The sequence below is a fragment of the Salmo salar genome, chromosome 11 (genome assembly GCF_965601325.2).
Source record: "Salmo salar chromosome 11, fSalSal1, whole genome shotgun sequence".
NCBI classification, from domain to species: Eukaryota; Metazoa; Chordata; class Actinopteri; order Salmoniformes; family Salmonidae; genus Salmo; species Salmo salar.
In genome coordinates this window covers 45,928,603-45,953,785 of record NC_138301.1, presented here as the reverse complement: position 1 = coordinate 45,953,785, position 25,183 = coordinate 45,928,603, and the positions used below count along the sequence as shown (strand labels likewise).

The window sequence follows — 25,183 nt, the reverse complement described above, 5'->3', positions numbered from 1 at the left end:
TGACTGACTGTTACTGTAGGGCTACAGACTGACTGACTGTGTTACTGTAGACCTACAGACTGACTGACTATGTTACTGTAGGCCTACAGACTGACTGACTATGTTACTGTAGGCCTACAGACTGACTGACTGACTGTGTTACTGTAGGCCTACAGACTGGCTGACTGTGTTACTGTAGGCCTACAGACTGACTGACTGTGTTACTGTAGGCCTACAGACAGACTGACTGTGTTACTGTAGACCTACAGACAGACTGACTGACTGTGTTACTGTAGACCTACAGACAGACTGACTGACTGTGTTACTGTAGGCCTACAGACTGACTGACTGTGTTACTGTAGGCCTACAGACAGACTGACTGTGTTACTGTAGACCTACAGACAGACTGACTGACTGTGTTACTGTAGACCTACAGACAGACTGACTGACTGTGTTACTGTAGGCCTACAGACTGACTGACTGTGTTACTGTAGGCCTACAGACTGACTGACTGTGTTACTGTAGACCTACAGACAGACTGACTGTGTTACTGTAGGCCTACAGACAGACTGACTGACTGTGTTACAGTAGGGCTACAGACTGACTGACTGTGTTACAGTAGGGCTACAGACTGACTGACTGTGTTACAGTAGGGCTACAGACTGACTGACTGTGTTACAGTAGGCCTACAGACTGACTGACTGTGTTAATGTAAGGCCTATAGGCTGACTAACTGTGTGACTGTAGACCTACAGACAGACTGACTGTGTTACTGTAGGCCTACAGACAGACTGACTGACTGTGTTACAGTAGGGCTACAGACTGACTGACTGTGTTACAGTAGGGCTACAGACTGACTGACTGTGTTACAGTAGGCCTACAGACTGACTGACTGTGTTACAGTAGGGCTACAGACTGACTGACTGTTACTGTAGGGCTACAGACTGACTGACTGTGTTACTGTAGACCTACAGACTGACTGACTGTGTTACTGTAGGCCTACAGACTGACTGACTATGTTACTGTAGGCCTACAGACTGACTGACTGACTGTGTTACTGTAGGCCTACAGACTGACTGACTGTGTTACTGTAGGCCTACAGACTGACTGACTGTGTTACTGTAGGCCTACAGACTGACTGACTGTGTTACTGTAGGCCTACAGACAGACTGACTGACTGTGTTACTGTAGACCTACAGACAGACTGACTGACTGTGTTACAGTAGGGCTACAGACTGACTGACTGTGTTACAGTAGACCTACAGACTGACTGACTGTGTTACAGTAGGGCTACAGACTGACTGACTGTGTTACTGTAGGCCTACAGACTGACTGACTGTTACTGTAGGCCTACAGACTGACTGACTGTGTTACTGTAGGCCTACAGACTGACTGACTATGTTACTGTAGGCCTACAGACTGACTGACTGACTGTTACTGTAGGCCTACAGACTGACTGACTATGTTACTGTAGGCCTACAGACAGACTGACTGACTGTGTTACTGTAGGCCTACAGACTGACTGACTGTGTTACTGTAGGCCTACAGACTGACTGACTGACTGTGTTACTGTAGGGCTACAGACTGACTGACTGACTGTTACTGTAGACCTACAGACTGACTGACTATGTTACTGTAGGCCTACAGACTGACTGACTGTTACTGTAGGCCTACAGACTGACTGACTGACTGTTACTGTAGGCCTACAGACTGACTGACTGACTGTTACTGTAGGCCTACAGACTGACTGACTGACTGTGTTACTGTAGGCCTACAGACTGACTGACTGACTGTGTTACTGTAGGCCTACAGACTGACTGACTGACTGTTACTGTAGGCCTACAGACTGACTGACTGTGTTACTGTTGGCCTACAGACTGACTGACTGACTGTTACTGTAGGACCTACCGACTCTACAATCACCAGCTGTCATTCTAACCAAACCATGGTCAGTTATAGTCTCCTCTGTTCTCCTCTATGTCCCTGTAACAGGGATGCTTCATAGTGGTCTGTATGGTCGGTACTGAGAACCAGAACCTTGAAACAGAATTATGTTCTATGACTAAATTAGTCATTTAATATCATCTCTATGCCTCTAACTTTGTCCTGCTTGAATACTGACACCTTCCAGAATACATGCTCTATAATACACATCCTGGGGTAGTAACATTAAAGTGGGCATAGGATTAGGTCACCTTTTACATTCCACTTCCAGTACTGGTGGTGTGATGAAGCAAACAGGGGATCATGTTTTGTAAAAACCACATCTCCTGAGGAGAGAGACCCTAACCACATTTATCATGAAGATCAAAGACATCTCCTAATGAGAGATACTCTAACCACATTTATCATGAAGATCAAAGACATCTCCTGAGGAGAGATACTCTAACCACATTTATCATGAAGATCAAAGACATCTCCTGAGGAGAGATACTCTAACCACATTTATCATGAAGATCAAAGACATCTCCTAATGAGAGATACTCTAACCACATTTATCATGAAGATAAACCACATCTGAGGAGAGATACTCTAACCACATTTATCATGAAGATCAAAGACATCTCCTGAGGAGAGATACTCTAACCACATTTATCATGAAGATCAAAGACATCTCCTGATGAGAGATACTCTAACCACATTTATCATGAAGATCAAAGACATCCAACACCAGTGGAAGAGACGAGGATGTCACTGAACAGAGCAGATAGGGTTTCATCTACATACCGTACATCTGCATCACATGGCTCCTGGTCAAAAGTAGTGCACTACTGTATTGGGAATAGGGTGTCATTTGGGACGTAGGCTTCCAATAGTTTCTCAGTGCCAGTGCTGTGGGTCTGAATGGGTCTTTGTAGTGTTTATGAGAGACAGTACTGTAGTAGTGTAGTAGTACTGTCTCCAAGACGTGGTAGGAGTCTGTTGTGTTCCCATGCCAAGCAGAGAGGAGCGGAGCACCCTGTGGTTTGTCAATGGCATGCCAGCACAGCACACAAAGCCAGGCCTGGTGCGCTCTCTCTCTCTTTCTCTCTAACAGAATAACCATATTATCAGAATAACCATATTATCATTATTACCTCTAAGAGGATGTTCCCAGCTGTGTGTCATGGTCCTCGTAAGGATTGGACCAAGGCGCAGCGGGTATAGTGCACATCTTCTTAATTTATTTAAAGATAACACTTAAACAAAATGACGAAACGGTTCCGTAAGGCAACACAGGAAAACAACCACCCACAAAACACAAGTGAAACAAACCAACTAAATATGGCCTCCAATTAGAGGCAACGACAACCAGTTGCCTCTAATTGGAGGTCCTACCAAAACCCCAACATAGAAATAGAAAACTAGATTTAAACATAGAAATAGAACCTAAACCAAAAACACCAAAACACACAAAACAAACACCCCCTGCCACGCCCTGACCATACTACAATGACAAAAGACCCCTTTATTGGTCAGGACGTGACAGTACCCCCCCCCCCCCCCCCCCCCAAAGATACAGACCCCGACTGCACCTCAAAACAAAAAACCCCACAAAACAACCCCAAAAAGGGAGGGAAGGGAGGGTGGCCACCGTCAACGACGGTCCCAGTGCTTCACACCCCCTTCCCAATCCTCCCACTACAGAGGTGGCTCTGGCTCTGGGTGTAGCTCCCGTTCAGAAGACTCTGGGCTGCGTGGCGTCGCTGGAGGCCCCGGGCTGAGGGGGCGTCGCTGGAGGCCCTGGGCTGAGGGAGCGAGATGTCAAGAGATGAGCTATAGGTGTACCTACCATAGGAGTCCCCTTGAAGCCTACCATTGACTATGCACATACCCAGCGTGCGACAGAGCTGCAGGAGTTGTGACCCGTTTTTGTTGGTTATGTTGTCATAGTTGTGCCTAGGGGGGCATATGGGGGAGGGAATGCTGTCACCTCCAGGTAGGTGTTTGTCCCCCTGTGTGCTGAAGGTGTCAGGTTCTTGTCCGGTTCTGGCATTTAGGTTACCACAGACTAGTACATGTTCCTGAGCCTGGAAATGATTGATTTCCCCCTCCAGGATAGAGAAGCTGTCTTCATTAAAGTATGGGGATTCTAGTGGGGGATATAGGTAGCACACAGGAGGACATTTCTCTGTTGAGATCATTTCCTTTTGAATTTCTTGCCAAATGTAAAATGTTCCTGTTTTGATTCATTTAATAGAGTGAGTTAGGTCTGCTCTATATCAAATTAGCATACCCCCTGAGTCCCTTCCCTGTTTCACACCTGGTAGTTTGGTGGATGGGACTACCAGCTCTCTGTAACCTAGAGGGAAACCAGTGGGTCCGTCTCCTCTATACCAGGTTTCTTGTAGGATGACAATGTCTGTATTTCCAATTTCTTTGGTGAAGTCCAGGTTTCTGCTCTTTAGGCCAAAGGCAGATGACCTCAGGCCTTGGATATTCCAGGATGAGATAGTGAAGGCTTTGTGTTCCATAAAGTGTCCAATGTTGTTGGTCATGTGGTTTGGCCAGTAAGTGTGAGCAGAGCCTGCTGAGCATCTGGTACATGCCATTGGCCTGGGCAAGTGTAAGAGTGGGGGTTGGGCCTGTTTGCCTGCTCACGGCCTGGGCGTATGTCTGACTTTCATGTTGAGGCCCTCTTTGCGGGAGTGTTTGGGTCCCGCAGGTCTGGCAGAGTGTCTTGCTGGTCTGGGCGGGGTGTCTATTGATCTGTTGCTCCTGTGTGAAGTGTTAGGGCTGCGTTTGAGGGCGATGCCCTTTAGGGTCCGAGTGAAGGTGGGCACTGCTGCCTTGTATAGGTGGACCTGGTCGTAAAAGGCTGTTCAAGTCCAGGGTGGAGTGGTGGGCCAGGTAAACATTTGGTTTTGAGGCACAGTCATGGGAAATACTTGCGTTTACCTGCTGTATGGAAGCAGGGTGGAAGTCTTTTCATGGTAGCAAGGTGGCGATAACCACTTGTGCGTCTCTCTCTCTCTCTCTCTCTCTCTCTTTCTCTCTCTCTGAGAGATGACTGTGTCCCCAATAACACCATATTGCTTATACAGTGATGGACTACTTTATACCTGGACCCATTGGGCTCTGGTCAAATGTAATGTGTCCCAGCAGACTGGTCTTCTACATGTCTCAGCAGACTGTGGAGTGTCCCAGCAGAGTGGTCTTCTACATGTCTCAGCAGACTGTGGAGTGTCCCAGCAGAGTGGTCTTCTACATGTCTCAGCAGACTGTGGAGTGTCCCAGCAGAGTGGTCTTCTACATGTCTCAGCAGACTGTGGAGTGTCCCAGCAGACTGGTCTTCTACATGTCTCAGCAGACTGTGGAGTGTCCCAGCAGATTGGTCCTGAATTTCCCAGTTGAAATACCCTAGCTGTATATCTGACTGGTTGTATTTTCTCAATATGATGGACCGCTAATGAACAAGTAACATAGAGAAGTGTGTGTGTGTTCCTGTACATGGGTGCGTCTGTATGGCTGTGTGTGTGTTCCTGTACATGGGTGCGTCTGTATGGCTGTGTGTGTGTTCCTGTACATGGGTGTGTCTGTAAGGCTGTGTGTGCATGTGCAGCCGTACATCTCTCTTTCGCTGTGTGTGTGTGTGTGTGTGTGTGTGTGTGTGTGTGTGGTGTGTGTGTGTGTGGTGTGTGTGTGTGTGTGTGTGTGTGTGTGTGTGTGTGTGTGTGTGTGTGTGTGTGTGTGTGTGTGTGTGTGTGTGTGTGTGTAAAGGTTGTACTGGTACTCTGTTTCTGCAGTCCCAGCACACTACATAACAGCCAACAGTAGTGAATCCATCCACCCCCCTCCCCCCATGGAACTCCCTTGTGTCCTCCTCCCAGAGTGCTAAGAGCCTTGGCGTGACCCTGGACAACACCCTGTCGTTCTCCACCAACATCAAGGCGGTGACCCGATCCTGTAGGTTCATGCTCTACAACATTCGCAGAGTACGACCCTGCCTCACACAGGAAGCGGCGCAGGTCCTAATCCAGGCACTTGTCATCTCCCGTCTGGATTATTGCAACTCGCTGTTGGCTGGGCTCCCTGCCTGTGCCATTAAACCCCTACAACTCATCCAGAACGCCGCAGCCCGTCTGGTGTTCAACCTTCCCAAGTTCTCTCACGTCACCCCGCTCCTCCGCTCTCTCCACTGGCTTCCAGTCGAAGCTCGCATCCGCTACAAGACCATGGTGCTTGCCTACGGAGCTGTGAGGGGAACGGCACCTCCGTACCTTCAGGCTCTGATCAGGCCCTACACCCAAACAAGGGCACTCCGTTCATCCACCTCTGGCCTGCTCGCCTCCCTACCTCTGAGGAAGCACAGTTCCCGCTCAGCCCAGTCAAAACTGTTCGCTGCTCTGGCACCCCAATGGTGGAACAAGCTCCCTCACGACGCCAGGACAGCGGAGTCAATCACCACCTTCCGGAGACACCTGAAACCCCACCTCTTCAAGGAATACCTGGGATAGGATAAAGTAATCCTTCTAACCCCCCCCCCCTTAAAGATTTAGATGCACTATTGTAAAGTGGTTGTTCCACTGGATATTATAAGGTGAATGCACCAATTTGTAAGTCGCTCTGGATAAGAGCGTCTGCTAAATGACTTAAATGTAAATGTAAAATGGAATCTTACTCATTATGATGTAAAAGGACAAATTAATTCTAGAACAGCATTATTCTGAGACACTTTGTGAATTTAGGCCCAGAAGTCTTGTGTTAGATCAGCTCCCTGAGCTAATGTTGCCTTAGCTCAGCGGGGAAATGTAGTCTTATAGGGCTACAACGACCCAGGTTAAAACCCAGTCAAAAGCCTACATATGACATTACGATGAGTGGTTTAAACATAGAGATTCTATAATGTAATCCTATGGGTGTAAATACATTTTGGGCTCCTGAGTGGAGCGGTGGTCTAAGGCACTGCCTTTAGGTGCTAGAGGCGTCACTACAGACCCTGGTTCGATCCCGGGCTTTATCACAACCAGCCGTGATCGGGAGTCCCATAGGGCGGCGCACAACTGGCCCAGCGTCGTCCGGGGTTAGGGGAGGGTTTGGCCGGGGTAGGCCATCAGTGTAAAATAAGAATTTGTTCTTAACTGACTTGCCTAGTTAAATAAAGGTTAAATATTATTATTATATATATTTTTTTACATCTATCCCTGGATGTCCACTCTTAGGCTGCGTTTACACAGGCAGAATTGGGCTGCCTGTGTAAATGCAGGATTACATGTCCAGTTTGTAACAGGCAGACTAAAACAGATGTCTAGTCCCTCAACCCAGAATCCTGCTCTGTAGTTTTATGTGAGTTTTTACAGTGGCCTGGTAACGTTTAGAGTTCTTTCTAAAATGAGTCCAGTGTTTTAGGATGGATCTGGCCTGTTAAACATCAGACAGCATGTGTGTCTGTCTGTTCAGAGAAACGACCAGATGAATCTACCGTCTGTTTGTAGAGAAATATTTAGAAAAGGACGTTAGGCGGCTCTCTCTCTCTCTCTCTCTCTCTCTCTCTCTCTCTCTCGCTCTCTCTCTCTCTCACAGCACCGTTAATAATTAGATATCGTTTTTCTTTTCGAGTGTTTGTGTGTGGTGACTGTATGCGAGTAACTTTGTAGGAGTAAAATTAGTCAGTGTTGCCACCTGCTGTCAGGAACAAGAACAGCAGTGGTGAATCAGTAAGAGATTATCAACGAGGGGCTATGAGTTTTATTACAAATAATCAACGATTTGTTTTCCACGACGTGCTAGCGGAGTAGAGCCCAGAGTTGATTATCCCTTTCATACCATGGGTATAATTAAACACGTTTGCTGCTTGAAATGTGTTAATTTGCAGGTAGAAATATGTTCAACGTCCACTGAAGTAGCTAGCAAATGTACTAAATAGCTACAGTAGTTGCCGTGGTAACCAAGGCTTGCTAGTTTAGCTAACTAACCAGCAGTCCTAGCTCGCCATTATGAACATCGAATTCAACAATTCCAATAATGTTTTAAATTCGACTTTTGCTTTTAAAAAGCAGCTTCAACATATAACATGTAAGAATGAACTATAGTAATTGAATTCAACCATGCAAATATACCGTGCGTTGTTTAATGAAGCAATAAGGCCAGAGGAGGTGTGGTATATGGTCAATATACCACGGCTAGGGGCTGTTCTTAGGCATCACGCAACGCGGAGTGCCTGGACACAGCCCTTAGTCGTGGTAGATTGGCCAGAGGTGCCTTATTGCTATTATAAACTGGTTAGCAATGTAATTATAGCAGTAAAACTAAATGTTTTGTCATACCCGTGGTATAGGTCTGATATACCATGGCTTTCAGCCAATCAGAATTCAGGGCTCAAACTACACAGTTTCTAACAGTATATAACCAACAGGGGTCAGGAGCAGCTAAGGGAGGCACAGTAGGCTGACTGGAGAGAGAGAACTGTTTTAGGATATAAAATGTATAAATGCTTAATGAACTTAGTTAAACTGTCGTACCCCATCACAACCCAAAATACAAGCTTGTTTTACTCCAATGTTTGTAAACAAACATGTAAACAAACACTGTAGCCTCAAAACACGGTAAAAAAATATAATTGAAGGTTAATCCTTGCATCCAAAGCATTTTCTATTCATTTTAGAGTGGTTACATTTCTCTAGCCCCATCCCTAAACATTTTACCAAACCAGTGGTGGCTGTCTGTTTTGTTATTGTTTCAACAGCAGATTGCCCCTTTAAAAATCATCCTCCAAATCTGAATTTATTGATGATGACAACAATGTAATTTAATATTTACAATACCACTGATGAATTTAGATGGGAGAAGTTATCTCTGAGAGATTCAAGGAAAAGAGCTACTTATGGATAATGACAACAGTTATTGAATATTATCAATAAAGTGGAAAGGATTCAAAACATGTATTCTTGTGAAGTGTGATGGATGTGGCTCTGTGAGTAGTTTTGTTTGAAACCTGAAGACTAGGCTTTAGCTCAGCAGGCTAACATAGACGCGCAGGACATCCAGGGTTTCTAGTCAGTCAAAGTCCAAAAAGGATATTGTTTGAATGATTAAGCAGGGACCTGTGTAAAACTACACACTTTATTGCTTTGCAGGGACAAAGTCTCAAAACCCTGTTTTATCAGAAAACATTCATAGTGAAAGTTAGAAAAGAACAAGGCACAGAAAGCAAGAGCAAGTGACCCAATTCTGTCGGGTAAAATTAGTAGGCTTCTCTCAGGTATGTATGTGATCAGTGATTGGACATTGACAGTTACGGTAACTGTAGGCTGTTTAATGAGCATTCTCCATTCTGGTTCAATGAAAAGTTAACCTCTTCAGAGTTTTAACAGCAGATGTATTTGCATATCTGGCTATTCTTTTGTTATTGATCATAATTTGATTGTTCCCAAATATGTTTCAGTTAATCAAAATAGAAAACATGTCAGATAACATACTGTATGTTTGTGACTATTACTACCATTTTCTTTGTTGTTATAGTGTAATAGGTGTGTCTGTATCATGTCCTGTCTCTTAGTAATGTTATAGTGTATAATAGGTGTGTCTGTATCATGTAATATCTCTTAGTAATGTTATAGTGTATAATAGGTGAGTCTGTATCATGTCCTGTCTCTTAGTAATGTTACAGTGTATAATAGGTGTGTCTGTATCATGTAATATCTCTTAGTAATGTTATAGTGTATAATAGGTGAGTCTGTATCATGTCCTGTCTCTTAGTAATGTTATAGTGTATAATAGGTGTGTCTGTATCATGTCCTGTCTCTTACTAATGTTATAGTGTATAATAGGTGTGTCTGTAACATGTCCTGTCTCTTAGTAATGTTATAGTGTATAATAGGTGTGTCTGTATCATGTCCTGTCTCTTAGTAATGTTATAGTGTATAATAGGTGAGTCTGTATCATGTCCTGTCTCTTACTAATGTTATAGTGTATAATAGGTGTGTCTGTATCATGTAATATCTCTTAGTAATGTTATAGTGTAAAATATGTGTGTCTGTATCATGTAATATCTCTTAGTAATGTTATAGTGTATAATAGGTGAGTCTGTATCATGTAATATCTCTTAGTAATGTTATAGTGTATAATAGGTGAGTCTGTATCATGTCCTGTCTCTTAGTAATGTTATAGTGTATAATAGGTGAGTCTGTATCATGTAATATCTCTTAGTAATGTTATAGTGTATAATAGGTGAGTCTGTATCATGTCCTGTCTCTTAGTAATGTTATAGTGTATAATAGGTGTGTCTGTATCATGTCCTGTCTCTTAGTAATGTTATAGTGTATAATAGGTGTGTCTGTATCATGTCCTGTCTCTTAGTAATGTTATAGTGTATAATAGGTGAGTCTGTATCATGTAATATCTCTTAGTAATGTTATAGTGTATAATAGGTGAGTCTGTATCATGTAATATCTCTTAGTAATGTTATAGTGTATAATAGGTGAGTCTGTATCATGTCCTGTCTCTTACTAATGTTATAGTGTATAATAGGTGTGTCTGTATCATGTAATATCTCTTAGTAATGTTATAGTGTATAATAGGTGTGTCTGTATCATGTAATATCTCTTAGTAATGTTATAGTGTATAATAGGTGAGTCTGTATCATGTAATATCTCTTAGTAATGTTATAGTGTATAATAGGTGAGTCTGTAACATGTCCTGTCTCTTAGTAATGTTATAGTGTATAATAGGTGAGTCTGTATCATGTAATATCTCTTAGTAATGTTATAGTGTATAATAGGTGAGTCTGTATCATGTCCTGTCTCTTAGTAATGTTATAGTGTATAATAGGTGAGTCTGTATCATGTAATATCTCTTAGTAATGTTATAGTTTATAATAGGTGAGTCTGTATCATGTCCTGTCTCTTAGTAATGTTATAGTGTATAATAGGTGAGTCTGTATCATGTAATATCTCTTAGTAATGTTATAGTGTATAATAGGTGAGTCTGTATCATGTAATATCTCTTAGTAATGTTATAGTGTATAATAGGTGAGTCTGTATCATGTCCTGTCTCTTAGTAATGTTATAGTGTATAATAGGTGAGTCTGTATCATGTAATATCTCTTAGTAATGTTATAGTTTATAATAGGTGAGTCTGTATCATGTCCTGTCTCTTAGTAATGTTATAGTGTATAATAGGTGAGTCTGTATCATATAATATCTCTTAGTAATGTTATAGTGTATAATAGGTGAGTCTGTATCATGTAATATCTCTTAGTAATGTTATAGTTTATAATAGGTGAGTCTGTATCATGTCCTGTCTCTTAGTAATGTTATAGTGTATAATAGGTGTGTCTGTATCATGTCCTGTCTCTTAGTAATGTTATAGTGTATAATAGGTGTGTCTGTATCATGTCCTGTCTCTTAGTAATGTTATAGTGTATAATAGGTGAGTCTGTATCATGTAATATCTCTTAGTAATGTTATAGTGTATAATAGGTGAGTCTGTATCATGTAATATCTCTTAGTAATGTTATAGTGTATAATAGGTGAGTCTGTATCATGTCCTGTCTCTTACTAATGTTATAGTGTATAATAGGTGTGTCTGTATCATGTAATATCTCTTAGTAATGTTATAGTGTATAATAGGTGTGTCTGTATCATGTAATATCTCTTAGTAATGTTATAGTGTATAATAGGTGAGTCTGTATCATGTAATATCTCTTAGTAATGTTATAGTGTATAATAGGTGAGTCTGTAACATGTCCTGTCTCTTAGTAATGTTATAGTGTATAATAGGTGAGTCTGTATCATGTAATATCTCTTAGTAATGTTATAGTGTATAATAGGTGAGTCTGTATCATGTCCTGTCTCTTAGTAATGTTATAGTGTATAATAGGTGAGTCTGTATCATGTAATATCTCTTAGTAATGTTATAGTTTATAATAGGTGAGTCTGTATCATGTCCTGTCTCTTAGTAATGTTATAGTGTATAATAGGTGAGTCTGTATCATATAATATCTCTTAGTAATGTTATAGTGTATAATAGGTGAGTCTGTATCATGTAATATCTCTTAGTAATGTTATAGTGTATAATTGGTGAGTCTGTATCATGTAATATCTCTTAGTAATGTTATAGTGTATAATAGGTGAGTCTGTATCATGTAATATCTCTTAGTAATGTTATAGTGTATAATAGGTGAGTCTGTATCATGTAATATCTCTTAGTAATGTTATAATGTATAATAGGTGTGTCTGTATCATGTAATATCTCTTAGTAATGTTATAGTGTATAATAGGTGAGTCTGTATCATGTAATATCTCTTAGTAATGTTATAGTGTATAATAGGTGTGTTTGTATCATGTCCTGTCTCTTAGTAATGTTATAGTGTATAATAGGTGAGTCTGTATCATGTCCTGTCTCTTAGTAATGTTATAGTGTATAATAGGTGAGTCTGTATCATGTAATATCTCTTAGTAATGTTATAGTGTATAATAGGTTAGTCTGTATCATGTAATATCTCTTAGTAATGTTATAGTGTATAATAGGTGATTCTGTATCATGTAATATCTCTTAGTAATGTTATAGTGTATAATAGGTGAGTCTCTATCATGTCCTGTCTCTTAGTAATGTTATAGTGTATAATAGGTGAGTGTGTATCATGTAATATCTCTTAGTAATGTTATAGTGTATAATAGGTGAGTCTGTATCATGTCCTGTCTCTTAGTAATGTTATAGTGTAATAGGTGAGTCTGTATCATGTAATATCTCTTAGTAATGTTATAGTGTATAATAGGTGTGTCTGTATCATGTAATATCTCTTAGTAATGTTATAGTGTAATAGGTGAGTCTGTATCATGTAATATCTCTTAGTAATGTTATAGTGTGTAATAGGTGAGTCTGTATCATGTCCTGTCTCTTAGTAATGTTATAGTGTATAATAGGTGAGTCTGTATCATGCAATATCTCTTAGTAATGTTATAGTGTATAATAGGTGAGTCTGTATCATGTAATATCTCTTAGTAATGTTATAGTGTATAATAGGTGAGTCTGTATCATGTCCTGTCTCTTAGTAATGTTATAGTGTATAATAGGTGAGTCTGTATCATGTAATATCTCTTAGTAATGTTATAGTTTATAATAGGTGAGTCTGTATCATGTCCTGTCTCTTAGTAATGTTATAATGTATAATAGGTGAGTCTGTATCATGTAATGTTATAGTGTAATAGGTGAGTCTGTATCATGTAATATCTCTTAGTAATGTTATAGTGTGTAATAGGTGAGTCTGTATCATGTCCTGTCTCTTAGTAATGTTATAGTGTGTAATAGGTGAGTCTGTATCATGTCCTGTCTCTTAGTAATGTTATAGTGTATAATAGGTGAGTCTGTATCATATAATATCTCTTAGTAATGTTATAGTGTATAATAGGTGAGTCTGTATCATGTAATATCTGTTAGTAATGTTATAGTGTATAATAGGTGAGTCTGTATCATGTAATATCTCTTAGTAATGTTATAGTGTATAATTGGTGAGTCTGTATCATGTCCTGTCTCTTAGTAATGTTATAGTGTAATAGGTGAGTCTGTATCATGTAATATCTCTTAGTAATGTTATAGTGTGTAATAGGTGAGTCTGTATCATGTCCTGTCTCTTAGTAATGTTATAGTGTATAATAGGTGAGTCTGTATCATGTAATATCTGTTAGTAATGTTATAGTGTATAATAGGTGAGTCTGTATCATGTAATATCTCTTAGTAATGTTATAGTGTATAATAGGTGAGTCTGTATCATGTAATATCTGTTAGTAATGTTATAGTGTATAATAGGTGAGTCTGTATCATGTAATATCTCTTAGTAATGTTATAGTGTATAATAGGTGAGTCTGTATCATGTAATATCTCTTAGTAATGTTATAATGTATAATAGGTGTGTCTGTATCATGTAATATCTCTTAGTAATGTTATAGTGTATAATAGGTGAGTCTGTATCATGTAATATCTCTTAGTAATGTTATAGTGTATAATAGGTGTGTTTGTATCATGTCCTGTCTCTTAGTAATGTTATAGTGTATAATAGGTGAGTCTGTATCATGTCCTGTCTCTTAGTAATGTTATAGTGTATAATAGGTGAGTCTGTATCATGTAATATCTCTTAGTAATGTTATAGTGTATAATAGGTTAGTCTGTATCATGTAATATCTCTTAGTAATGTTATAGTGTATAATAGGTGATTCTGTATCATGTAATATCTCTTAGTAATGTTATAGTGTATAATAGGTGAGTCTCTATCATGTCCTGTCTCTTAGTAATGTTATAGTGTATAATAGGTGAGTGTGTATCATGTAATATCTCTTAGTAATGTTATAGTGTATAATAGGTGAGTCTGTATCATGTCCTGTCTCTTAGTAATGTTATAGTGTAATAGGTGAGTCTGTATCATGTAATATCTCTTAGTAATGTTATAGTGTATAATAGGTGTGTCTGTATCATGTAATATCTCTTAGTAATGTTATAGTGTAATAGGTGAGTCTTTATCATGTAATATCTCTTAGTAATGTTATAGTGTGTAATAGGTGAGTCTGTATCATGTCCTGTCTCTTAGTAATGTTATAGTGTATAATAGGTGAGTCTGTATCATGCAATATCTCTTAGTAATGTTATAGTGTATAATAGGTGAGTCTGTATCATGTAATATCTCTTAGTAATGTTATAGTGTATAATAGGTGAGTCTGTATCATGTCCTGTCTCTTAGTAATGTTATAGTGTATAATAGGTGAGTCTGTATCATGTAATATCTCTTAGTAATGTTATAGTGTATAATAGGTGAGTCTGTATCATATCCTGTCTCTTAGTAATGTTATAGTGTATAATAGGTGAGTCTGTATCATGTAATATCTCTTAGTAATGTTATAGTGTATAATAGGTGAGTCTGTATCATGTCCTGTCTCTTAGTAATGTTATAGTGTATAATAGGTGAGTCTGTATCATGTCCTGTCTCTTAGTAATGTTATAGTGTATAATAGGTGAGTCTGTATCATGTAATATCTCTTAGTAATGTTATAGTGTATAATAGGTGAGTCTGTATCATGTCCTGTCTCTTAGTAATGTTATAGTGTATAATAGGTGAGTCTGTATCATGTAATATCTCTTAGTAATGTTATAGTGTATAATAGGTGAGTCTGTATCATGTAATATCTCTTAGTAATGTTATAGTGTATAATAGGTGTGTTTGTATCATGTCCTGTCTCTTAGTAATGTTATAGTGTATAATAGGTGAGTCTGTATCATGTCCTGTCTCTTAGTAATGTTATAGTGTATAATAGGTGAGTCTGTATCATGTAATATCTCTTAGTAATGTTATAGTGTATAATAGGTTAGTCTGTATCATGTAATATCTCTTAGTAATGTTATAGTGTAATAGGTGAGTCTGTATCATGTAATATCTCTTAGTAATGTTATAGTGTGTAATAGTTGAGTCTGTATCATGTCCTGTCTCTTAGTAATGTTATAGTGTATAATAGGTGAGTCTGTATCATGCAATATCTCTTAGTAATGTTATAGTGTATAATAGGTGAGTCTGTATCATGTCCTGTCTCTTAGTAATGTTATAGTGTATAATAGGTGAGTCTGTATCATGTAATATCTCTTAGTAATGTTATAGTGTATAATAGGTGAGTCTGTATCATATCCTGTCTCTTAGTAATGTTATAGTGTATAATAGGTGAGTCTGTATCATGTAATATCTCTTAGTAATGTTATAGTGTATAATAGGTGAGTCTGTATCATGTCCTGTCTCTTAGTAATGTTATAGTGTATAATAGGTGAGTCTGTATCATGTCCTGTCTCTTAGTAATGTTATAGTGTATAATAGGTGAGTCTGTATCATGTAATATCTCTTAGTAATGTTATAGTGTATAATAGGTGAGTCTGTATCATGTCCTGTCTCTTAGTAATGTTATAGTGTATAATAGGTGAGTCTGTATCATGTAATATCTCTTAGTAATGTTATAGTGTATAATAGGTGAGTCTGTATCATGTCCTGTCTCTTAGTAATGTTATAGTGTAATAGGTGAGTCTGTATCATGTAATATCTCTTAGTAATGTTATAGTGTGTAATAGGTGAGTCTGTATCATGTCCTGTCTCTTAGTAATGTTATAGTGTATAATAGGTGAGTCTGTATCATGCAATATCTCTTAGTAATGTTATAGTGTATAATAGGTGAGTCTGTATCATGTAATATCTCTTAGTAATGTTATAGTGTATAATAGGTGAGTCTGTATCATGTCCTGTCTCTTAGTAATGTTATAGTGTATAATAGGTGTGTCTGTATCATGTAATATATCTTAGTAATGTTATAGTGTATAATAGGTGAGTCTGTATCATGTAATATCTCTTAGTAATGTTATAGTGTATAATAGGTGAGTCTGTATCATGTCCTGTCTCTTAGTAATGTTATAGTGTATAATAGGTGAGTCTGTATCATGTAATATCTCTTAGTAATGTTGTAGTGTATAATAGGTGAGTCTGTATCATGTCCTGTCTCTTAGTAATGTTATAGTGTATAATAGGTGAGTCTGTATCATGTCCTGTCTCTTAGTAATGTTATAGTGTATAATAGGTGAGTCTGTATCATGTCCTGTCTCTTAGTAATGTTATAGTGTAATAGGTGAGTCTGTATCATGTAATATCTCTTAGTAATGTTATAGTGTGTAATAGGTGAGTCTGTATCATGTCCTGTCTCTTAGTAATGTTATAGTGTATAATAGGTGAGTCTGTATCATGCAATATCTCTTAGTAATGTTATAGTGTATAATAGGTGAGTCTGTATCATGTAATATCTCTTAGTAATGTTATAGTGTATAATAGGTGAGTCTGTATCATGTCCTGTCTCTTAGTAATGTTATAGTGTATAATAGGTGTGTCTGTATCATGTAATATATCTTAGTAATGTTATAGTGTATAATAGGTGAGTCTGTATCATGTAATATCTCTTAGTAATGTTATAGTGTATAATAGGTGAGTCTGTATCATGTCCTGTCTCTTAGTAATGTTATAGTGTATAATAGGTGAGTCTGTATCATGTAATATCTCTTAGTAATGTTATAGTGTATAATAGGTGAGTCTGTATCATGTCCTGTCTCTTAGTAATGTTATAGTGTATAATAGGTGAGTCTGTATCATGTCCTGTCTCTTAGTAATGTTATAGTGTATAATAGGTGAGTCTGTATCATGTCCTGTCTCTTAGTAATGTTATAGTGTATAATAGGTGAGTCTGTATCATGTAATATCTCTTAGTAATGTTATAGTGTATAATAGGTGAGTCTGTATCATGTAATATCTCTTAGTAATGTTATAGTGTATAATAGGTGAGTCTGTATCATGTCCTGTCTCTTAGTAATGTTATAGTGTATAATAGGTGAGTCTGTATCATGTAATATCTCTTAGTAATGTTATAGTGTATAATAGGTGAGTCTGTATCATGTCCTGTCTCTTAGTAATGTTATAGTGTATAATAGGTGAGTCTGTATCATGTCCTGTCTCTTAGTAATGTTATAGTGTATAATAGGTGAGTCTGTATCATGTCCTGTCTCTTAGTAATGTTATAGTGTATAATAGGTGAGTCTGTATCATGTAATATCTCTTAGTAATGTTATAGTGTATAATAGGTGAGTCTGTATCATGTCCTGTCTCTTAGTAATGTTATAGTGTATAATAGGTGAGTCTGTATCATGTAATATCTCTTAGTAATGTTATAGTGTATAATAGGTGTGTTTGTATCATGTCCTGTCTCTTAGTAATGTTATAGTGTATAATAGGTGAGTCTGTATCATGTCCTGTCTCTTAGTAATGTTATAGTGTATAATAGGTGAGTCTGTATCATGTAATATCTCTTAGTAATGTTATAGTGTATAATAGGTTAGTCTGTATCATGTAATATCTCTTAGTAATGTTATAGTGTATAATAGGTGATTCTGTATCATGTAATATCTCTTAGTAATGTTATAGTGTATAATAGGTGAGTCTCTATCATGTCCTGTCTCTTAGTAATGTTATAGTGTATAATAGGTGAGTGTGTATCATGTAATATCTCTTAGTAATGTTATAGTGTATAATAGGTGAGTCTGTATCATGTCCTGTCTCTTAGTAATGTTATAGTGTAATAGGTGAGTCTGTATCATGTAATATCTCTTAGTAATGTTATAGTGTATAATAGGTGTGTCTGTATCATGTAATATCTCTTAGTAATGTTATAGTGTAATAGGTGAGTCTGTATCATGTAATATCTCTTAGTAATGTTATAGTGTGTAATAGGTGAGTCTGTATCATGTCCTGTCTCTTAGTAATGTTATAGTGTATAATAGGTGAGTCTGTATCATATAATATCTCTTAGTAATGTTATAGTGTATAATAGGTGAGTCTGTATCATGTAATATCTGTTAGTAATGTTATAGTGTATAATAGGTGAGTCTGTATCATGTAATATCTCTTAGTAATGTTATAGTGTATAATTGGTGAGTCTGTATCATGTCCTGTCTCTTAGTAATGTTATAGTGTAATAGGTGAGTCTGTATCATGTAATATCTCTTAGTAATGTTATAGTGTGTAATAGGTGAGTCTGTATCATGTCCTGTCTCTTAGTAATGTTATAGTGTATAATAGGTGAGTCTGTATCATGTAATATCTGTTAGTAATGTTATAGTGTATAATAGGTGAGTCTGTATCATGTAATATCTCTTAGTAATGTTATAGTGTATAATAGGTGAGTCTGTATCATGTAATATCTGTTAGTAATGTTATAGTGTATAATAGGTGAGTCTGTATCATGTAATATCTCTTAGTAATGTTATAGTGTATAATAGGTGAGTCTGTATCATGTAATATCTCTTAGTAATGTTATAATGTATAATAGGTGTGTCTGTATCATGTAATATCTCTTAGTAATGTTATAGTGTATAATAGGTGAGTCTGTATCATGTAATATCTCTTAGTAATGTTATAGTGTATAATAGGTGTGTTTGTATCATGTCCTGTCTCTTAGTAATGTTATAGTGTATAATAGGTGAGTCTGTATCATGTCCTGTCTCTTAGTAATGTTATAGTGTATAATAGGTGAGTCTGTATCATGTAATATCTCTTAGTAATGTTATAGTGTATAATAGGTTAGTCTGTATCATGTAATATCTCTTAGTAATGTTATAGTGTATAATAGGTGATTCTGTATCATGTAATATCTCTTAGTAATGTTATAGTGTATAATAGGTGAGTCTCTATCATGTCCTGTCTCTTAGTAATGTTATAGTGTATAATAGGTGAGTGTGTATCATGTAATATCTCTTAGTAATGTTATAGTGTATAATAGGTGAGTCTGTATCATGTCCTGTCTCTTAGTAATGTTATAGTGTAATAGGTGAGTCTGTATCATGTAATATCTCTTAGTAATGTTATAGTGTATAATAGGTGTGTCTGTATCATGTAATATCTCTTAGTAATGTTATAGTGTAATAGGTGAGTCTTTATCATGTAATATCTCTTAGTAATGTTATAGTGTGTAATAGGTGAGTCTGTATCATGTCCTGTCTCTTAGTAATGTTATAGTGTATAATAGGTGAGTCTGTATCATGCAATATCTCTTAGTAATGTTATAGTGTATAATAGGTGAGTCTGTATCATGTAATATCTCTTAGTAATGTTATAGTGTATAATAGGTGAGTCTGTATCATGTCCTGTCTCTTAGTAATGTTATAGTGTATAATAGGTGAGTCTGTATCATGTAATATCTCTTAGTAATGTTATAGTGTATAATAGGTGAGTCTGTATCATATCCTGTCTCTTAGTAATGTTATAGTGTATAATAGGTGAGTCTGTATCATGTAATATCTCTTAGTAATGTTATAGTGTATAATAGGTGAGTCTGTATCATGTCCTGTCTCTTAGTAATGTTATAGTGTATAATAGGTGAGTCTGTATCATGTCCTGTCTCTTAGTAATGTTATAGTGTATAATAGGTGAGTCTGTATCATGTAATATCTCTTAGTAATGTTATAGTGTATAATAGGTGAGTCTGTATCATGTCCTGTCTCTTAGTAATGTTATAGTGTATAATAGGTGAGTCTGTATCATGTAATATCTCTTAGTAATGTTATAGTGTATAATAGGTGAGTCTGTATCATGTAATATCTCTTAGTAATGTTATAGTGTATAATAGGTGTGTTTGTATCATGTCCTGTCTCTTAGTAATGTTATAGTGTATAATAGGTGAGTCTGTATCATGTCCTGTCTCTTAGTAATGTTATAGTGTATAATAGGTGAGTCTGTATCATGTAATATCTCTTAGTAATGTTATAGTGTATAATAGGTTAGTCTGTATCATGTAATATCTCTTAGTAATGTTATAGTGTAATAGGTGAGTCTGTATCATGTAATATCTCTTAGTAATGTTATAGTGTGTAATAGTTGAGTCTGTATCATGTCCTGTCTCTTAGTAATGTTATAGTGTATAATAGGTGAGTCTGTATCATGCAATATCTCTTAGTAATGTTATAGTGTATAATAGGTGAGTCTGTATCATGTCCTGTCTCTTAGTAATGTTATAGTGTATAATAGGTGAGTCTGTATCATGTAATATCTCTTAGTAATGTTATAGTGTATAATAGGTGAGTCTGTATCATATCCTGTCTCTTAGTAATGTTATAGTGTATAATAGGTGAGTCTGTATCATGTAATATCTCTTAGTAATGTTATAGTGTATAATAGGTGAGTCTGTATCATGTCCTGTCTCTTAGTAATGTTATAGTGTATAATAGGTGAGTCTGTATCATGTCCTGTCTCTTAGTAATGTTATAGTGTATAATAGGTGAGTCTGTATCATGTAATATCTCTTAGTAATGTTATAGTGTATAATAGGTGAGTCTGTATCATGTCCTGTCTCTTAGTAATGTTATAGTGTATAATAGGTGAGTCTGTATCATGTAATATCTCTTAGTAATGTTATAGTGTATAATAGGTGAGTCTGTATCATGTCCTGTCTCTTAGTAATGTTATAGTGTAATAGGTGAGTCTGTATCATGTAATATCTCTTAGTAATGTTATAGTGTGTAATAGGTGAGTCTGTATCATGTCCTGTCTCTTAGTAATGTTATAGTGTATAATAGGTGAGTCTGTATCATGCAATATCTCTTAGTAATGTTATAGTGTATAATAGGTGAGTCTGTATCATGTAATATCTCTTAGTAATGTTATAGTGTATAATAGGTGAGTCTGTATCATGTCCTGTCTCTTAGTAATGTTATAGTGTATAATAGGTGTGTCTGTATCATGTAATATATCTTAGTAATGTTATAGTGTATAATAGGTGAGTCTGTATCATGTAATATCTCTTAGTAATGTTATAGTGTATAATAGGTGAGTCTGTATCATGTCCTGTCTCTTAGTAATGTTATAGTGTATAATAGGTGAGTCTGTATCATGTAATATCTCTTAGTAATGTTGTAGTGTATAATAGGTGAGTCTGTATCATGTCCTGTCTCTTAGTAATGTTATAGTGTATAATAGGTGAGTCTGTATCATGTCCTGTCTCTTAGTAATGTTATAGTGTATAATAGGTGAGTCTGTATCATGTCCTGTCTCTTAGTAATGTTATAGTGTAATAGGTGAGTCTGTATCATGTAATATCTCTTAGTAATGTTATAGTGTGTAATAGGTGAGTCTGTATCATGTCCTGTCTCTTAGTAATGTTATAGTGTATAATAGGTGAGTCTGTATCATGCAATATCTCTTAGTAATGTTATAGTGTATAATAGGTGAGTCTGTATCATGTAATATCTCTTAGTAATGTTATAGTGTATAATAGGTGAGTCTGTATCATGTCCTGTCTCTTAGTAATGTTATAGTGTATAATAGGTGTGTCTGTATCATGTAATATATCTTAGTAATGTTATAGTGTATAATAGGTGAGTCTGTATCATGTAATATCTCTTAGTAATGTTATAGTGTATAATAGGTGAGTCTGTATCATGTCCTGTCTCTTAGTAATGTTATAGTGTATAATAGGTGAGTCTGTATCATGTAATATCTCTTAGTAATGTTAAAGTGTATAATAGGTGAGTCTGTATCATGTCCTGTCTCTTAGTAATGTTATAGTGTATAATAGGTGAGTCTGTATCATGTCCTGTCTCTTAGTAATGTTATAGTGTATAATAGGTGAGTCTGTATCATGTCCTGTCTCTTAGTAATGTTATAGTGTATAATAGGTGAGTCTGTATCATGTAATATCTCTTAGTAATGTTATAGTGTATAATAGGTGAGTCTGTATCATGTAATATCTCTTAGTAATGTTATAGTGTATAATAGGTGAGTCTGTATCATGTCCTGTCTCTTAGTAATGTTATAGTGTATAATAGGTGAGTCTGTATCATGTAATATCTCTTAGTAATGTTATAGTGTATAATAGGTGAGTCTGTATCATGTCCTGTCTCTTAGTAATGTTATAGTGTATAATAGGTGAGTCTGTATCATGTCCTGTCTCTTAGTAATGTTATAGTGTATAATAGGTGAGTCTGTATCATGTCCTGTCTCTTAGTAATGTTATAGTGTATAATAGGTGAGTCTGTATCATGTAATATCTCTTAGTAATGTTATAGTGTATAATAGGTGAGTCTGTATCATGTCCTGTCTCTTAGTAATGTTATAGTGTATAATAGGTGAGTCTGTATCATGTAATATCTCTTAGTAATGTTATAGTGTATAATAGGTGTGTTTGTATCATGTCCTGTCTCTTAGTAATGTTATAGTGTATAATAGGTGAGTCTGTATCATGTCCTGTCTCTTAGTAATGTTATAGTGTATAATAGGTGAGTCTGTATCATGTAATATCTCTTAGTAATGTTATAGTGTATAATAGGTTAGTCTGTATCATGTAATATCTCTTAGTAATGTTATAGTGTATAATAGGTGATTCTGTATCATGTAATATCTCTTAGTAATGTTATAGTGTATAATAGGTGAGTCTCTATCATGTCCTGTCTCTTAGTAATGTTATAGTGTATAATAGGTGAGTGTGTATCATGTAATATCTCTTAGTAATGTTATAGTGTATAATAGGTGAGTCTGTATCATGTCCTGTCTCTTAGTAATGTTATAGTGTAATAGGTGAGTCTGTATCATGTAATATCTCTTAGTAATGTTATAGTGTGTAATAGGTGAGTCTGTATCATGTCCTGTCTCTTAGTAATGTTATAGTGTATAATAGGTGAGTCTGTATCATGCAATATCTCTTAGTAATGTTATAGTGTATAATAGGTGAGTCTGTATCATGTAATATCTCTTAGTAATGTTATAGTGTATAATAGGTGAGTCTGTATCATGTCCTGTCTCTTAGTAATGTTATAGTGTATAATAGGTGTGTCTGTATCATGTAATATATCTTAGTAATGTTATAGTGTATAATAGGTGAGTCTGTATCATGTAATATCTCTTAGTAATGTTATAGTGTATAATAGGTGAGTCTGTATCATGTCCTGTCTCTTAGTAATGTTATAGTGTATAATAGGTGAGTCTGTATCATGTAATATCTCTTAGTAATGTTAAAGTGTATAATAGGTGAGTCTGTATCATGTCCTGTCTCTTAGTAATGTTATAGTGTATAATAGGTGAGTCTGTATCATGTCCTGTCTCTTAGTAATGTTATAGTGTATAATAGGTGAGTCTGTATCATGTCCTGTCTCTTAGTAATGTTATAGTGTATAATAGGTGAGTCTGTATCATGTCCTGTCTCTTAGTAATGTTATAGTGTATAATAGGTGAGTCTGTATCATGTAATATCTCTTAGTAATGTTATAGTGTATAATAGGTGAGTCTGTATCATGTAATATCTCTTAGTAATGTTATAGTGTATAATAGGTGAGTCTGTATCATGTCCTGTCTCTTAGTAATGTTATAGTGTATAATAGGTGAGTCTGTATCATGTAATATCTCTTAGTAATGTTATAGTGTATAATAGGTGAGTCTGTATCATGTCCTGTCTCTTAGTAATGTTATAGTGTATAATAGGTGAGTCTGTATCATGTCCTGTCTCTTAGTAATGTTATAGTGTATAATAGGTGAGTCTGTATCATGTCCTGTCTCTTAGTAATGTTATAGTGTATAATAGGTGAGTCTGTATCATGTAATATCTCTTAGTAATGTTATAGTGTATAATAGGTGAGTCTGTATCATGTCCTGTCTCTTAGTAATGTTATAGTGTATAATAGGTGAGTCTGTATCATGTAATATCTCTTAGTAATGTTATAGTGTATAATAGGTGTGTTTGTATCATGTCCTGTCTCTTAGTAATGTTATAGTGTATAATAGGTGAGTCTGTATCATGTCCTGTCTCTTAGTAATGTTATAGTGTATAATAGGTGAGTCTGTATCATGTAATATCTCTTAGTAATGTTATAGTGTATAATAGGTTAGTCTGTATCATGTAATATCTCTTAGTAATGTTATAGTGTATAATAGGTGATTCTGTATCATGTAATATCTCTTAGTAATGTTATAGTGTATAATAGGTGAGTCTCTATCATGTCCTGTCTCTTAGTAATGTTATAGTGTATAATAGGTGAGTGTGTATCATGTAATATCTCTTAGTAATGTTATAGTGTATAATAGGTGAGTCTGTATCATGTCCTGTCTCTTAGTAATGTTATAGTGTAATAGGTGAGTCTGTATCATGTAATATCTCTTAGTAATGTTATAGTGTATAATAGGTGTGTCTGTATCATGTAATATCTCTTAGTAATGTTATAGTGTAATAGGTGAGTCTGTATCATGTAATATCTCTTAGTAATGTTATAGTGTGTAATAGGTGAGTCTGTATCATGTCCTGTCTCTTAGTAATGTTATAGTGTATAATAGGTGAGTCTGTATCATGCAATATCTCTTAGTAATGTTATAGTGTATAATAGGTGAGTCTGTATCATGTAATATCTCTTAGTAATGTTATAGTGTATAATAGGTGAGTCTGTATCATGTCCTGTCTCTTAGTAATGTTATAGTGTATAATAGGTGAGTCTGTATCATGTAATATCTCTTAGTAATGTTATAGTGTATAATAGGTGAGTCTGTATCATATCCTGTCTCTTAGTAATGTTATAGTGTATAATAGGTGAGTCTGTATCATGTAATATCTCTTAGTAATGTTATAGTGTATAATAGGTGAGTCTGTATCATGTCCTGTCTCTTAGTAATGTTATAGTGTATAATAGGTGAGTCTGTATCATGTCCTGTCTCTTAGTAATGTTATAGTGTATAATAGGTGAGTCT

The 25,183-nt window shown here is 36.2% G+C and overlaps 1 protein-coding gene across 3 annotated transcripts in view; it reads left to right on the top strand.

The window, feature by feature from the left end:
* Positions 1–9,006: 9,006 nt before the first annotated feature.
* LOC106593592 (LIM domain only protein 7) overlaps positions 9,007–25,183 on the top strand; it is a 213,195-nt gene continuing 197,018 nt past the window's right edge. For 2 of the 3 annotated variants that reach the window (XR_014379392.1, XM_082957997.1), the window contains exon 1: positions 9,007–9,160. The gene's annotated coding sequence lies outside the window, so the exon portion shown is untranslated. The remainder of the gene's footprint in view (positions 9,161–25,183) is intronic. The other variant, XR_014379393.1, reaches the window with a different exon arrangement.